This window comes from Eptatretus burgeri, chromosome 17 (genome assembly GCF_056783735.1).
Source record: "Eptatretus burgeri isolate ZD-2024b chromosome 17, Ebu_testis_v1, whole genome shotgun sequence".
Lineage (NCBI taxonomy): Eukaryota > Metazoa > Chordata > Myxini > Myxiniformes > Myxinidae > Eptatretus > Eptatretus burgeri.
The window spans coordinates 31,852,737-31,867,523 of record NC_140977.1 but is presented as its reverse complement, the minus strand read 5'-3'; the positions used below and the strand labels follow the sequence as shown (position 1 = coordinate 31,867,523).

The 14,787-nt window shown below is 43.9% G+C and overlaps 1 protein-coding gene across 7 annotated transcripts in view; it reads left to right on the top strand.

Moving 5' to 3' along the window:
• LOC147009699 (cytoplasmic protein NCK2-like) overlaps positions 1-14,787 on the top strand; it is a 165,205-nt gene that overhangs the window by 13,180 nt on the left and 137,238 nt on the right. Inside the window, exons 1-2 of one of the 7 annotated variants that reach the window (XM_085862340.1) lie at positions 166-390; positions 3,762-3,918. The exons of 5 other annotated variants lie outside the window; for them this stretch is intronic. The gene's annotated coding sequence lies outside the window, so the exon portion shown is untranslated. Of the gene's footprint in view, positions 1-148; positions 391-3,761; positions 3,919-14,787 lie in introns of those variants that run through there. One more of the 7 variants, XM_085862339.1, reaches the window with a different exon arrangement.

Genomic DNA, 14,787 nt, shown 5'->3' with positions numbered 1-14,787 from the left:
CGATATAACGAAAAATCAAAAACTCGTGTTTATCGAATTAAAGGTGAAAGCCCCGATGGGTAATAATAATAATGACGACATGAATTATTAAATTAATACAGCAATAATAACATGAAGGTTAAAGAGGATAGTTTTTTTTCTGAGGAAAGTAGTTCCGGATGTATGCGGAGGAAGTGAGTGCTTTGCCGCCGTCTGGCTCGAGCGTCGTGTGTAACACACAGACGAGAGATAGAGCGGTTCATTTCGGGATTTTAAAAACATTTTGTTGAGGACACGCATCAAATACGGAAGGATGTACGCGTGTTCCGGGCGGAGCAGCCATGTGGAAGAGCCAGGACGAATGCAGGTAGCCTGAGCTGTACTTCAGAGCTGAGGCCGAGGCACGCTGAGGTAAAGCTGCTGAGGGAATGGACCGTGATGGATGTGCTTTTCCTGTTGGTAATTTTTTTTTTTGCTTGTTTGTTACACTCAATCGAAGTGATGAGCCTGAGACTCGGGATCCAAAGGTCTTGGTTTCTATCCGACCTCACAGCACATCACCTGTTTGGTGGATTACTGTCGTGGCCACCCTGCTCGTCTAATCTCTTCATTTGGGATTGTTTGTGTTGTTTGGAAGGAAAGGCTGCCCTCGGACGTATAGACGGGATGAGTAGGAGGGTTTACACGCAATGGCGTCACCGTTACCTGACTGACAACTGAAGTAATGAGGCTCGGGAAATGATCCGGTCCTGCTTGTGTTCTTGGTGATGAGCACGTTGTTTAACTTACCTTCTTTGTACGTATGCATCGTATCGTCCGTCTTCATCTGTGCGGCAGGGGAATTAACATAAGCGGAGGGAGTAGGTTTCGAGGAAGAGGAGGAGGAGGAGGAGGAGGATGTTGGTTAGGGGTGGAGGTTGCTAGAAGGACAACGTATGGGACGTTGAATTTGGGATGCAGAAGTTAAAATAAACAAAAATAATTCTCCATTGCATATGTGTTATGTAGATGGCTTTAACGGTGTGAACAGCTATTGTGCATGGAAGAAACAAAGCATGGAGGGTAGTTTATATAAATGGAGGAAAGTGGGGAGGGTGAGGTGAAGATCTCAGGTAGGTGTATCATGGGTTTATCCTGGTGTGGTGGTCGTATGGCAGCTTAGCTGCCAGGGTAGCTATCATTTCTTGAAGCGCGACTGTGTCGGTGATGCAGTGCCCCTCTACCAGTACACACACACTGGAACTGGTACTCATTTCGCCGACCTCGGAAGCATGACAGGCTGAGTCAACCCCCTGGTGTATTAATTCAGTGGCTGATGGGGCTTGAACTCGGGACCCGAGGATCCCAAGCCACCACCCTAACCACTGAGCCAACACCAGGCTATGGGTTTATCCTAAAAGTTGGTCTTTAATAATTTAAACCTAAAAAAAGACCAAATCTTATCAACTGAGATGATCGACGTGTTCAGATTGTTAGCCGATCATATGGAAATGGTGGAGAGTTTCATCTTCCTGGGTTCTTTAATTGAAGTGAGTGGAGAATGTGGAGGAGAAATTAATAGACTGTTGCTGTTGAGGAGAACATCAACGTCAAGATTTACAAAGATCTCCAAAGGAAAATATGTTACAATTCAAATCAACTGCTCTAGTAAACCTCCAGTGGCAATGCATGGATGTGAGTCATGGATGGTGAAAAACGAAGAAGATTGACAGTTTTTGAACGTGGTGATGGAGACGAATGCAAAACATTCCATGGATTGCTAGAAGAGCAAACAAATCGGTGCTTGAAGAAATTAGACCACCATGTACAGTAGAAGCACTGATGCTGAAATGGAAACTGTCATGCTTTTGGACACAACGCAAACAGAAATTGAAAGTCTGGAGAAATCAACCATGCTGGCTATGGTTGAAGGAACAAGAATAAGAGGAAGAGGCAGAACTTGTATGTGCTGGATGGATGAGGGTGAAGGCTGCAACCTAGCTTTGTTAGAACTTTGGAAAGTGGTGCAGCATAGGGATGTTTGGAGAAATCTGATCATGATTGTTACCAAAGGTCGGACACGACTTGATGGAACTCGATGATTATATGCTTGGTTAGGGTTAGGGTTAGTCGAATACACTATTGCAGTCGACCTTCCATTGTGAAAGACAGCTGGTAAGAGCATTATGAAATAGAGAGGTGATCCTTGAGGTGGAATTAAAGAGAACTGAAGAAGCTTGGACATGTGATCTTGATGAGAGTTAAAGTTATCATGACAGGACACCCAATCAGAAAGTGCCCCTGTTAACCACTTTATTTGTATGGTTGATCCAAGAAGAACTGGCTTTTAAAAAAAAAAAATTGAATTTCCAAGTAAGAAAAGGTTATGACCCATTGTCATTCAGAATGACTTATGGCAAGGTGATGGAATTATAGTCGACCACAATGGGTGGACTAGTATCACATGTTTACCAGACCAGGTGTGGTAGGCAGTGTTCCCACCCAGAAGGTTAATGAAGCAGGTAATTTTTATTTATTTATTCATTTTGTGACAACAATGTAGTTGTGACTGCAGTTCTGAAACTAATGACTTCCTGAAGCTTGGAATTTATATCCTTTATGAGCCTTTCCACAGTAATGGGTAACCATTGTGTTGCATACATAGTCCACATTAAGTATGTCCAGTTTATCTTGCAAATGAGGGGAAATAAAAGACTGACCCCTCCACTACTGGAATCCAACAGTAAGAAGATAATCTAACCCAACACAATTTATTGATGTGGTGTTCTGTCTTCATTAACAGAAATAGCTCAAAGCCTTCTGTAACAAACGTGACTTTGGTCCGCAATCGGAAAGCCAGATTTTTGTACAGCTTTTACGGCGATATGGACTTACCACTAATGTTATCCTTTGTTACACATTTGTCATTTAGGTTAAGTTATGTTATCACAAAAATAACGATACCATATTTTTAAAGGTTGTGCAGCTTGAGCATTTTGTTTCTTTCATGACGAATTGACCGATAGCATAACGATTGTTACTCTGTTTTCAACCCCCCAGCATTCACATTAAAGTATATTTTTGGCAAATTCAGGGTGTGGGATATCATAAGTAAAGTCTTTTTACACATATAATCTAAACCAGTCTCAATCAAAAACGTATGTGTTCATATAAAACTCTTGGTAAATCTATTTAGTTTTTAATATAACACTTAAGACAGATTTATTCCCATCACAGTGAATAAAATTTTATCTGCACGCTTTAATTTTAGGACAATAGCGGTTTTGCTATAAATAGTATATATCTACATTTATATACACCTAAAATCATGTTGGTGGTATTCTACGGATACTTTAGGAATTCTGTGATAGCTCCTGAAGATAAGACCCTTAAATGTAGTATATTACTGTGGAACAGCTCTTATGAGGAATGAGGATGTCAACCAAAAACCTCTGGGAGGAAAATCCAGTGTCCTCAACAATATAATAAATCACTGCCCTTACTAGGGTGGTTCACAATATAATGGTATAAGTAAAAGTTTTCCAAATTTTGCCAGATCGCATTTTGCCTTGTTCCTATTGACATTTTGAACATCTGTACCAAAAATTGAGCCAATAGGACACCAATAAAGTGTGGCACACTTTTTCACAATTTTTATTGCTCAACCTAAGCTCTATGGACAGTTGCGGAACTTACTGAGTAATTGCTAACATCATGTCCCAAGCTCTTTGCTGTCACTATGAAGGATGCAGCAGCCTGACGATTGGATAGACTCTCTCTGTCCCATGTTGTTGTCAATGAAGCAACAAGTACTTCAGATGAGCCTCGCTTCTTTAATCCTGCATGTGAGATATGGCTGGGCTTGGCAGGCGTTGCCCTGTAAGCGAACTCTTCGTCTGAACCATCTTCAGAGGCTGTTGATGAATCTTGTCCAACTTCTTCCCTCAATCGAGATAGCGTGTGAGTACCTCGGATACACTTCTGTTTTGCCATTGTTTTTGCACTGTGTTCAGCTCTTGCGTTTCTCTCAGCTTCTCTTGCCCTCTTTCTCTTATCCTTCCCTTGCTGAACCTTGTCTACACATCCAAAAGAGCATGACATCCGGTCTTCTCTTTGGTGCCTTAGAAATTCTTTGTCTTCTTCGGGGATCTTCAGGTCGAATATGTTTGCTGCAGCAATATCGAAGAGATCCTGAAGATCCCCTAGCCAAGTTTCACGACGTGAAAGAGCTCCATCCGTCTCTCTGTTTTTCTCTTTTATTCGTTTCTTGTACTCCGCATACAGCTTCTTGATCTTTTTTCAAAGATTGGCATCCGTCATTGTCGGTAAACTGGCTCTCTCCCATATCTTCTTTACTTCATCCATTGTTGCTGTTGTGGCCTTTGATAATGCCTTCCCCTCTTCAATATGATAGAGGAGGTGGAGTAGCACTTGCTCCTTTGAGGGAAGGCGAGCTCCTAAAATGGAAGGTAGAGGGGGCTTCTCGAGGAAGTTGCATTTCTTTCTTGATGCCATTATTCCTGAAAATAGAAAAAAACGTCAACATTGTGAAAAAGTGTGCCACCCCTAAATGTGCAGCAATTGACTCCATTTTTGGTACAGATGCTTACAATGCCAATTGGAACAAGACAAAAAGCGATCTGGCAAAATTTTGTGAAAATAAATTTTGTGAAACACCCTAGCCCTTACTGTACCCAATTTGCACAAGGGATGTATGTGGCTGTCAGTGACATTAAGTTTATGAACGACATCTGCAAGCAAGCAAAGATTATTGGTATCATCTGCTCTGGTATGTTGATTTAGTATTGGGGAAGCTTTTCTTTTGAGGCTAGCGATGAGAGTAATTCAGCACGTGTGCCATAAACATGCTCCTCTTTACTTCTTCTTCATCTTCTTTCTCTTCTTCCTCTTCTTTCTCGTCTTCCTCCTCTTCCTCATCTTCTTCCTCCTCCGCAATACAGGACTTTTCAAAATGACGTGTTAATATTAAATGAACCTTTCACGCATGCGCTGTGTGTGCGTTTTCAGTGATGCGGGCACTTTTAACCTGCAATTGCGAATGCAAAATCTAAGTGAAATAGTCTTTTAAACACAATTTTCAACATTTAAGTGAAAGAGTGGCATAAAAATGGTTAAACATTACTGCTGTGTTCCTGGACATAAATCTGACTCCCAAAAATCACACTAAAATATGCAATTTGGTGTCTGTCTGCCTGTCTGTGATACATGAGGTCGTTACTTATCCATTCTCAACCAAACGTGACAGGAGTACTGAGGGTCACACAATGGAGGTTGTAGCGACTTCATTTGTCCCCCTCCCCCTTCCAAAGGGGGTTTTCCTTCTTGGGTGAAATACCCCGTATTAAGGTGCATGTGTGTGATTGTTTTGTCATCGCAACAAAGTTTCCAATGAGAAAATGATTCCAATGCTGATCGTTTCATGATAAAATTACTTTATTTACCAGAATACAATTATATAAAACCTGAACAACAATTATCAGAACTTTTAAATGCTTTCTAACCCCACATTTATATTCTAAATGGCTGTGAAAATATACTTTGTATTGTTCACAAAGTTGCAAAGCTATTTCAGGCATTCAACTGTCTTCATATACATGCATTCAATGGAGTCTTTAATTCTGGATGCAGAATTTGTAAAAATGATACAACATAATTTTTGAGAACAATCCCTCCCATTTTTCATTGGAAACTTTGTTGTGACGACAAAACCCAAGAACTTGAGTACTGTATATTATTGCGACTCCAACAAAGGTTTAATGCATTAATCTCAGTTATATATGAACTCGACCTACTGTACACCCAACTCCACCCACCCCATTAAAATAACCTCCCCCAACTCGCACACCCCATGTGTATGTGTAAAATATCACTCATCTTTAACACTGAATCTTGCGCAAGTCAGAATCTGTTTAACATTTATAGATGTATAGTCTTCCATAATGTTCTGACACTGGCTGTTGCTGCTCCAACACTTGTAGCCTTCCTCTTCTTATCCTCCTCTTCCCTTTTATAAGGGGTGAGGACCAATGGCATCAAGCTTCTGCCCTGCCTTGACCACGATACTCCTCCACTTCCCTCTGTCCTCAGGCAACACTCTCCACTCTTCAACTGAGCCCCCACCTTACTGATATCCCTCCTCACACAATCCTCCCATATCAGCCACAGTCCACCTCTTTTTCCTCCTACCTTCCTCCCTCATCCTATCCACTCTCTTTGCCATTCTCTCTTCCCCCATCTGCATTAAGTGTCCAGCCCATCTCAGTCGGAATTTCACCAATCTCCCCTTCAAGCTCATTTGCCATCCAATCTCCTCCCTCAGGTCATCCATCCTCCTATCCACCCTCTTCATTTATGCAATCCTCCTGACCCAGTTGTTCTCGCAAATCTGCAGCCTCTATTGTTGTGTCTGTTAGTGCCACCATCTTCAGACCAGAAAAGGTAGGCTGGCATTACACATGAACATCAGAACCTTCTTTTTCAATTTCCTTCACATCTTTGTCTGCCATTACTCCCTGCACACTCTTCCACACATTCACACCCACCTGAAAACCTTTTCCTTGGTCACTGTTTCCCACAAACACTCAAACCTATTTCCCTGTCTGATCTTCTTCCCATCTCACCTGATATTCGTTTCTTTTCTCTGCTGCCTGACCCACATCACCTCAGTCTTCTCTGTACTCATCATCAGTCCATGCTTCCAAAATGCCTCATTCCACTCCCCCAGTAATTCCTGCATCTCCCGCCCACTGTCCACCACAACAGCCAGATTGTCCGCATACAGCATCCTCGCCATACTACCCCTCATGTTCACCTTCCTGCTTAGGCCTAAGTCACATTTGCCACGGCGGCCATGGGGTCTCCAAAATCTACGGCCACGAGCAATTATACGGCGGCCGCAGTATTTCCACGATCACACAATGTAGCAGTCACATATGTTTTTATTTTCCGGGGAGCCGCACGGCGTATTTAGAAATTGTGGAGACCGAAAACGTGGGGTTGCCGTACGGTCTTTGATTTGATGTCGCACGGTGACCTTCGGGCGTTCCTGCGGCGGCCATAGAATTTTCAAGGCAGACGCAAGGTAGCCTCAAGGTGCCCGCAAGGCGACCGCAGGGGGGCCCTAAGGCGAACGTGCGGCCAGACGGACGGTAACGAGTGGGTTCATTTTTTTATTATTATTTTTTTTTACCAGTTTTTTTTTTCGGCTTGTCGAATTGCTACGGCGAACGTAGAAATGAAAAAGTTATAACTCCGCGTTATTCCACGGCGACCCCTATGGCCTGTAAAAGATAGCCAAATGGCATAGGGCCACTCTGAGGCCACCGCACGTTTCTGTCAATTCAGAGGGCGTACGGCCGCCGTATCCTCGCCGTAGAGCAAATGTGACTTAGGCCTTACCAGCTCCATTTCCACGATAAGCATGAGTGGGCTGAGAGCGCTTCCCTGCCTCAAACCGATGTTCACACTGAACTCGACAAACATCCTAAGACCAACCAAAACTCTTCTCTTTGTTCCCTTATGCATCCTTTCCACCATCCTAATTTCTGCTTCCAGCACTCCTATCCATCTCAGTGTCGCCATCACCATATCGCTCGGGACAGTGTCATAGACATTCTCCAGGTGTACAAATCCCAATACCATCTCACCTTGTGCCTTCAACCTCTTCTCCACCAGCTGTCTTGGTGTGAGCATCCGTCGTCTCACTACCCTTTCTAAACCCTGCTGCTCTTCTCCGATCTCCATCTCCACACTTGTCCTTATCCTCCCGTCCAGAATCATCTCCAGCACTTTCATGACGTGACTAAGGAGCATCTCACTTCACCTTCCATATCGGCACAATTAACCCTGTCCTCCAATACTCTGGAATTGAACCCTCACTCATACATTCATTCAACAGCCTCTTCGTCCAACTGATTCCGACTTCTCCCGCTGCAATTAATATCTCTGTACACACTTCATAAATGTCTGGCGTATTCTTTTCTTCATCCTCTTCGATGCCGTCCGCACTTCCTCTTCCGTGACCTCCACCAACTCCACTTTTCCTTCCCCATAACAGGTATCTCCAGCTCACTGTTGCTTCCTTCAACAGCTCTTTGAAACATCCTTCCCACACCTTCAATACTACCCCCTCTATGTCACTAGATTCTCGCCACCATCCTTAATCACTGCCCCCCCCCCCCCCATTCATGTCCTTGTAATCCTCATCCCTGTCACGAGCTAATTTATAGATGATCATCTTCCCACCATCCTCTTCCAAATTTTTGTACACCACCTCTCCCATATCATTTCTTGCCTTATCCATAGCTCCCATTGCTGCTTTCTTCGTGTTCTGCACATACAGGTGCAGAAACCCCACATCTGGCTGCCTTTTCCATCCTTGATCTTCTCTATCCTCTTCCAAACCTCCTCCTTTTCACCAACTGCCTTAGCTACCTCCTCTGTGCCCCATACCTGGTTGCTATCCCTCAATGATCCATCCTTTCCTGATATCCTTCCACACAAAACTTCTGTAATTCCCTTAAACACCTCTCTACTTCGTCCACTCCCCCAAACCTTCTGTTGCTTCGCGAAGTTGCTCATACCTGCCTTCATCCTTTCCTTGTTCTCTGCGATGACATTTCCCCGACACTTCCCCCACCTAATAATCTTCCGACTTCTGCTCTTAACATCCCTCTTTTTCTTAATCCATCCCACAAACACCACGGGCTTGTGCTGAGTGGTAACATGCTCTTCCGCCACTGCCTTACAATCCTTCACCCTCCACAACTGTCGCTTCCTCACCACCACCAAATCAAGTTCTGTTATTTGCTGTTCACTCATCTATGTAATCTTGTGGTTTTCTTACTTTTGAAAGAATGAACCAGCTTTGGCCATCCCATTCCTTGCCACGAGCTCCACCAGCTTTCGACCCTCTCTTTCTCATCCCCAACCAAATTTACCAAAACGTTCCTCTTCACCCAGCTGTGCTATGCCCACATGGACGTTGAGAGTCCCCCACAATGCACAGCATCACCTCCAGCTCAACCATTCCCATAATCCTCTCCAGTGCGTCTCTGAATTCCTGATTCTCTACCCCCAGTCTTTCCCGTTTGTGGCCCATATGCTGACATAACACACACCATTTGCCTCTGTATCACCACCCATGCCATAACTATCAGTCCCTTAAATATTTCCACTCTGACCACCTGCTTGCTGATCTCTTCCGATACTATTATTCCCATGTCATTATTCCTTCCATCTCCACCTGTGTGCAACAACTTGTATTCTCCTACCAACCTCTCCCTGCCTCCTTTCCATCTGGTCTCCTGCACAAACAACACCTACAACCTTCTCTGCCTCAACACCTACAACCTTCTCTGCCTCATCTCCACTCCCTCGACTCCTCTCCTCCCCATTGATCCCACATTCAAACTACCTAGCCGAACCATGCTTCTGAACTGCTGCCCACCTGGCAGAGCCAGTACCATCTTGATCAGTTCAGCCTTCCATACAAGGTAATCTTAACTTTCTGCAGGTGCAACTCATACTCGGGCAGCCCTTTGTGCACCCACAGGACACAATCTCTGTGCATGCTTTGGGAATGGGATAGAGTGATCGTAACTCTGTCACCAACTTCTCCTTATGAGTCCATCCCATATATGTTACACATGGGAGATACGGGTGAAGGGAATGGGGTTGGTTCAAAATACTCGTTTGGTCGTGGGCAGGGCATGCTTAATGTGGAACCGTGCTGCAACGAATGCGGGAGGGATTTTTTTTTGAGCTTGCCACATGCAAAACAGCTTGACTTGGGTCTGATCACAACTGTCGACATCAGACAATCCATACAACTTGCAAATGAAGATCTCTGATCACTTGATTATTTCATCAGTTATGTCACCTTTACCCAGACTGTACAACACCAAATGGTGTTCCTTGAACATGGGCCAAGCAGTTAACTTGGAGTGACCATATAGCTGCGACACACTGTCGCATCCAGTAATGGAGTGAAATCAAATTATTGTTTCTACTTATGGAATAGTGAGCTTGCTACGGATGTCATGTACTGGAATTAATTTTGGCGATTTGGCAGTACCAGCCTTCATCCAGATATAAACATGGCAATTTTGTCAAAATATTCCAGCAACAGCACCAGGGCATCATTGTCATGCACTGACACAACAGTTGATTCTACATTAGCATGCAATGGAGAATGAGTCGAGTGTCAATCTGACCAAGAGGAAGCTGTCGTGACGTTAGATCTAATGCTGGATGAGGATTAAATGACTTCACAGTTGTGGGTTCTGCAAATCCTCCAGATGCAACAATGGATTTGGTTTTGGGACTCTTCCTGATGAGATGGTGAGATAGAAACAAAGCCAGATCTGTTTTGTTTTCATCCAATGCTATAAAGTTGGACCAGTTTGCTGGTAGTGGCACCTGGCCTTTTACATGACGACGTATTGGTTTTATGCCATGCTTACGTTTGATACATGTCCCGGACTAGATGGATTTTTATTTTTACAATACCTGTCAAATGCTACATTGATCCAGTCATACATTGATCCAGAACAAATACATGTGCATATTTGCTGAATGTAATTGTGTCTCTTGGTTTTCCCAGTTCCATAATTAATGCCTGGCCATCAATAACAAGGCAGCTTGTTCTACTAACTGGCACATCATCTGGTGTAGCTTGGTCATTTGTTAGCACTTTTGCTAATACAGATTTGTTAGCTGCCAATACAGCTGCATGTAATGTCCCTTCAATTTTCATGAGTGCACAGATGCCAACCCTCCCGATTTCATCGGGAGGCTTCCGAAAATTCACCCAAACTCCCGCCCTTACGATCACTATCCTTATCCTCCCGAAATTTTGATATTTTTGCACTGTTCACTAATCAGAATGTACTAGTATGAGAATTGAATGAAAAGCATCGTCTGCTACGTATAGCATGTGGTAACTCCATAACGTTCGCTGCTACCAAATTGTACGTAAAAAATTGCAAATTAAAATGAGGAGCAGCGAAACATTGGGTCTGGATCTCGCTTATGCGATCATGCACTGAGATTTAGTGCATGCGGTATGTATGCACAGTGTATATGCATGCGATACGCTCACTGCTTGCAGCTGGGCCCCGTACCAGCCCGGCGGTCGCGACCACCGTGCGGTGTTTAACAGCCGCTAGAGTTCTACGAGTCGCGCTGCAGCTGTGGAACATCGACTTCGAAGTTACAGATGCTTCAAGCCCTCGATGTTGATAACCAAAATGGCAGAAAAGAAGCTTACGAAGACCAAGAAATGGTCTCAGAAGTACAAGACCGAATACAGTCTCCAATACCCGTGTATTCGAAAGTCTGAAAGAGGAATTCATCATGCGTATTGTACAGTATGCAGCGTTGATATTTCAGTTGAGCACGGAGGTCGCGATGATATTCGGAAGCACGTTGGAAGCAAACGGCACACAGACATTGCAAAGGAGAGATCTTCGAGCACGAGTACCAGTACACTTCTGAATTATTTCACCAAACAAGGGACAAGCGAGGAAGAGGATGTTACCCGAGCGGAACTTCTCTTTAGTGGATTTATTGTGGAACATAACTTGCCCATATCAGTCTCAGATCATGCTGGACCTCTATTTCAAAAGATGTTTCCAGATTCAAAAGTTGCTTCAAAGTATGGATGTGCAAGAACAAAAACTTCAGCAATAATTGGTGAGTTGTCAAATGTTACTGCTTCATCTATTGCCGATATTGCTAGACTAGCTCAATTTAGCCTAGCTACAGACGGTAGCAATGACAGTGGTGAGGCCCAGCTATATCCTGTCGTGATTTCGTACTATGACAACAGTGCTGGGATTGTGAAGCAAGGTTTGCTAAGTTTGCCTGCGTGCAAACAAGATTCCACTGGAGAAAACATTTTCAAACTGCTTGATCATGAGTTCAGTGACAGGAAAATTCCGTGGGGAAATTGTGTTTCCTTTTGTGCTGATAATGCCTCTGTCATGGTGGGCAAGCACAAAGGAGTCGCTGCTTATATCCACAAACAAAATCCAGAGTGCTACATCATGGGATGCCCTTGCCATATGATGCACAATACGGCCAAGAAGGCGGCTCAGGCCTTACCCATTGAATTAGATGACTTTCTCATCGATATTTACTACTACTTGGACAAAAGTAGTAAACGCGTCAAAGGAGTGAAAGCACTGCAAGAACTCTGTGATGCCCCGACACACAAGATTCTCAAGCATGTCGCAACAAGGTGGCTGTCCCTTGGTCAGTGCCTAGACAGGCTGATTGAACAGTGGGAGCCACTTCGCCTCTTCTTCAAAGAAGAGGTACGAAGAAAAATGCAACCAACTGTAGCCAAGACTCTAACAACGAGCAAGAAGGACGGCACTGTATCTACTGCCAGTACTGGCACTGCAGGATCAAGCACTAGTGGAGCAGCATTCACCACTACCACTGCAGTATCTGCTGCGAAGAAGACAGCAGGGACAGCACCAAAACCAATGCTGAGAGCAGGTAGCATCACCGGCCCTTCATCACGTTCATCTACAAAGCAGATCCCTTCAGAGTCGAGAAAGACTGTGATAGTCCCATCTACAGGCAAAGAAGGACCCAAGTTAAGTTCTGCTTTTGCCAAATCACTTGATAGAAGCTCAGCAAAACCTTCGAATCAGAGGTCTTCTTCCTTGGCTGCACCTACCTCAAGCTCTCTCCTCAAACGTAAAATTGGATCTGGTACTACGAGTCTGACCTCTTCTGCTGGCAGTAAACGCAAGTGTGATCGCCCTGCGGCTAAGTGTACTACGAGTTCTACAACTAAAAGCGCATCTTCATCAAACACTGTGCAGGAATCTAGAGAAAAACGTGTCAACAGGATGTTCTTGTCTCCACAAACAAAACTCTATTGTTTCTTCCTTCGATATGCTAACAAGCTTTTTGAGAAGGAGAATCTTCTGCTCCAAAGAGACGAACCCTGTATTCATCTCCTGCACGGAGAATTGAATGGTCTTCTGAAAGATATCTTCGTACGGTTTTTGAAACCATCGGTGTCATCGGTTGCTCTGGTAAATGTACCCTTCTCTGACAGATATCATCAGAAGAATGATGAGGACCTCATGATTGGGAACGATGCCAAACTGTATATAAGGGAACAAAGGAGTCTCAAGAAATCCACCTTCACTCTGAGTGAGTCAGACATCCAAGGTTTCTTCAGTGCAGTTCGCTCATATTATGTGAAAGCCTGCAATTACATCTTCAAAACCTGGCCGCTAGATGATGAATTAGCCAAGCATGCTCAGGTGCTGGATGTTAAGCTACACCAAGAAGTGGGGTTTGACTGTGTGGAGTTTTTCATCAAGAAATTCCCCTGTCTGTTCAGTGGCGGTGATAGTGACATAGACAGTCTTGAGAGTGAATTCGCTCACTACCAGGCAGACGCCTCCATAGCTACAATTGCTACTGAGACAGTGAGAGTGGATGAGCAGTGGCATCGGATTTCACAGCTCACAGATCCCTGCACTGGTGCCAAGAAGTATCCTAATTTGAGCAAAGTGATGAAGGGAATCTTGGTCATTCCTCATTCGAACGCATCATGTGAGCGGGCACTCAGTCTTGTACGGAAGAATCAGACTGAATTTCGTCCCAATTTGAGTGTCAAAACCCTGGAAGCTCTCTTAATTGAAAAACTAGCTCATAGCACCCCTTGCTACCAGAGAGAATACAGCAAAGACATAATCAGAAGGGCTAAAAGAGCCACACAGCTGTCACTCAGCAAAGCTGCCATGGAAAAAGCAAGCAGCAGTAGTACCAGCCAGTAAGGTAAGAAAAATATTGCTTCTTTTGTGCTTTTTGTTAATCTTTGATTGTCCCCTAACTTACTAATATTAACATACATGTAACATTAAAAAGTGCACAATTTTCCCCTTTTTTTTGTTCAAAAAGTGGGAATTCTTAACATGTTAAATGCTCCAAAATAGGGCTCCGAGGGCACTAGAGAGCGTCTAGAACCCCAGAGCTTCCAGGGCCCTAAGGCGGGCCCTGGACCCCGCCGCAAGGGTCGAGCGCTCCGCGCTCGAGATGTGCGCTTCGCGCACATTATTTGGTGTCGGTTGCAAATCCTCCCTAATTCTGATTTCCAAAAGTTGGCATCTCTGCGAGTGATAGTAGAACAGGTATTAGTTCATGCTGTTAAATTCGGTCGAAGTTCACACTGAATCCTGCCCTGGAAGCTGGAACTAATCTTTGTCAAGATGTTTCCATCAACATTTATTGAGTTTTGTTTGCCTTTACTTTCTTCTACTGCAGTATACAACTTTGAAAATGGCAGTGTCTTGGTCTTGTGTACAGGTGCTTTGAAGTCAATTTGGTCGGCATCGTCTTGCACTTTGCAGAATCGTCTTTCTACAAAGACATTAAGCTGTTTTTGACCCAGTTCCACAGCACAAATAAGTGACTGACTCCTGAATGACAGACATAGCCATAGATCCTTGTTCATTAAATTTTACTGTGTAAGAAGCACCTTCAGTGTTAAATACCTTGTTCTTCAAGAAAGATTTTACCATCTTGCCTTTGTCATCATTATCTCTAATTCTCCCTGTATTATGGCCATTGTAAGAATACTCTTTCTTGCTGACTGACAGCATTGCCTTGGTCTTGACAATATTATCGTCCTTTGATTATACAGTAAAGGTGCATCCACTTGGTGCCGAGCCAGTCCTTGTAATACCAATTAACCCCCCCGCTTCTCTTAACGGTTGCATTGAACCACTCTGTGTATGGTCTGCATTTACCTGGTTGAAACGTTGATCCGATGCCTTGACC